The sequence below is a fragment of the Halyomorpha halys genome, unplaced genomic scaffold (genome assembly GCF_000696795.3).
Source record: "Halyomorpha halys isolate HHAL.00 unplaced genomic scaffold, Hhal_1.1 Scaffold1158.1, whole genome shotgun sequence".
Classification (NCBI taxonomy): Eukaryota; Metazoa; Arthropoda; class Insecta; order Hemiptera; family Pentatomidae; genus Halyomorpha; species Halyomorpha halys.
This window is the reverse complement of record NW_027105581.1, coordinates 197,990-201,107: the sequence shown is the minus strand read 5'-3', so window position 1 is coordinate 201,107 and position 3,118 is coordinate 197,990.

Genomic DNA, 3,118 nt, shown 5'->3' with positions numbered 1-3,118 from the left:
AAGAATAATATTATGATAGGACTTTATTTTATGCATAGGTTGGATAAATAACAATGAACAAAATGTCTGATGCCTGCCTTGTTGGCAATGTTACACAAAGAAACACATTGTTTATTGTATTTTAAAGACAATAACTCTTTTACTTGCCAATAATTGTGGAATTAGAAACAAATAATTGAAAATTGAAATTTATCCGGCCCGGAGGACCATTTTGTATAGAGTTCAGTACCTTCACCTTAAATATTAGGCATTTTAAAACTAATAACATTTACTTTTTAACTTAGTATTCACTTTATTAAAAGCAATAAATTTTACATGGTAATAATTGTGAAATTAGAACCAAATAATTGAAAATTAAAATTTATCCAGCCCGAAGGATCATTTTGTATATAGTTTAGTACCTACACCTTAAAAATCACCTTAACACCAGACACTTAAAAAATAATAATTTTTACTTTTTAACTTATGGTAATAACTTTTTTTTAAATCAATAACTTTTACCCAGAAATAATTGTCAAATTAGAAAAAACAAATAATTGAAGATTGAAATTCATCCAGCCAAAGGAAAAATTGGTTAGTTTTGATTAGTTCAATACCTTCACGATAAATTCCAGACATTTTGATTGTTTTTGAATATTCCGGCTAGTATGTTCAGTATTAGTGAACTGTTTGGAATTACAAAAGAAGACTTGGGCCACCCGTAGCTCATTGGTTGGGAACAGTCTTACCATTCGGAAATGTATTGTCGGTGCCGGTTTGAATCCGGTCTGGGGCGTTGTCATTTTTCATTGAATAGCGGTCCCACAAAATGAAAAATTTCGTCCCCAACCATGGTGAAAATATCGAGAATACAAATAAATTAATACCTAGTTGTATGGAAAATTCCAATGCCATTAAAATATGAAAAAAAATAAAGAAGTCTTCATAGTTGAAATTGACTAAAAAAAAATAAAATTATATATTAATAAAATATATACTCACATAGCTTAATTTAAATAAAATAATAAACTTCCATAGCTTTATGGATTGCCAAAATAAAACACTAGAGTTAGATAGTATATATAATTTTGGTTCATTACGTCTATTGGGTTGGTGATGATGAAGGTAAGGTTTACAGAGGACAGATGAAGTAGAATGAAAATAATAATAACATTGGTTGGTCACAATTACATTAAATATTAATTGAACTCATGTCTCTTTTCCCTTATTCCACATCTCTTAGGGGAACAGCTTCTAGGAGGTTTACTCACATATCCTGTTTCTCCTACCAATTTTTTCAAAAAAAAAATAAAAAATACTCTGGATCCAGAAAGCCACCTGTTCTTGTTCTCTCTTCACTGCTGACCATAGCTGCCCAAAGAGGTCACTGGGAAACAATCTTCTCTAAAGGCCGCTCGCCTTAGTAATTTTAATTGCTAACGCCGTTGCAATTTTAGTAATAATCCATTACTATCGTTGTTAATGCAACAGTCGTTGAAATGGATGATAAGAAAATAAGTAGTTGAGAGATTTTTTTACTTTATTTTAAATTCGTTTATCCATGACATTTTCAATTCATTAAATAAATCTTGAGTTTCCACCTGCTTTTAATTTAATTAATATACGATATTAATTAATTAGCAAAACTTCAGATACACTTTCTAAAAGTAAATAAATTGGTTTTAATTATGTAAAATGTGCTTCTCGAGAATATGAGATTGAAGTTGATTAAGTTTAGGTAATGTAATTAATTAAGTGTTTAGTCTGAGATAATTTAAAGCACTTCCAGTGGTCCGTTACTGGATGTTTGACCACTTCAGAATGATATTGCAACTTGAAGGACGATATTGAAGTTAAATTAGTTAATAATAATTTTTAAACATTTTATTGTGTTGGGTTTGTATAATGAATGTTTATTTCGGTTTTTAGTGTTTTTTTATTTTTATTACGATGACGTAGACAGTGTTTTTTTTTTTAATTACACAACATTGAATACTTTTAGAGATACAATAAGATGAACATCTCAGTGCTAGTTAAACAATTTGTAAAATTCAACATATTTATATATTTTAAGGCATTTTTCCTATTGGCGAAATATTAAGAATTTTTCAAAATGTAATTAAATGATGTTTTCTGTATGGTGGAAATGATATTGAGATATTTTAGATTGTAAATCTGAACGTTATCATCGTTTCTTAGCATTTTAAACTTAAAACATTAATAAAAACGAATGAAGTCTCTGTGATAAAGTTTCAGCCCCTTGTAATAAAAAAAAAAAAAAGTCTGAAAATATAAAGTGGGCCAATTCTAGAATATTGAGGATTGAACTAGTTTGATTGTAGGAACACGTAATGCTCGAAGGCTCATTAAAAAAAAATAAGTGTTACTATGAGATCTAAAACATTTTCGTGAAGTACTATATGTAAATACTATATTTAGCGTACATCTCTATAACAAACTTACGCAAAAGTCAGTAAAAGGAAGTGGTTCTCTAACCTTTGAGGACCGTTTGTAGCTTTTAATAGCGCCGGTTCGAATCCGGCCAGGTGGATCAACTTTTATTTTTTTACGGTCCCATGAAATAAAAGCTGGAGTGACCCAATTCTAAATTATTTCGTGGAGATCTTTGGAGAGGCTTGCCAAACCCTGGTTGAGAACTCCTGATCTAGGAGCTCATGTAAAAAAATGGCATCTGAAAAATTAGTGAATACTTATCTTTCACTCTCTGAATGTAGTGCAAACATAGATAGAAGAATAAATAGATTTTATCAAGCAGATACATTGGTTGATTTGACCTCAGATAATGATATTTGTAGAATGTGAAACTAAGTAACTAACTGGTTAGCATTTATTCTGGAGCTAAATTATATTAACTTTGTTATTTACCGGATAAAATCTGACGTTATAATTAATTATGAGTTTTAGCTGTGTCTAAACGTTCATTTATATAGGTTAGAGAATAATAAATCCATTATTTTTACGTGAAATTCAAGACATTATCTAACATGTTTTGGATTTTCCGATTTGGGTCAAATATGCACCTTTTTGTTTTGTAATTTGTTACAACCCACTAGTTTCTAACCTTGCTTCCTCTTCCATTCCTGGCAATCCTCCGAGGCGCCTGAAAAGAAGATGGCCT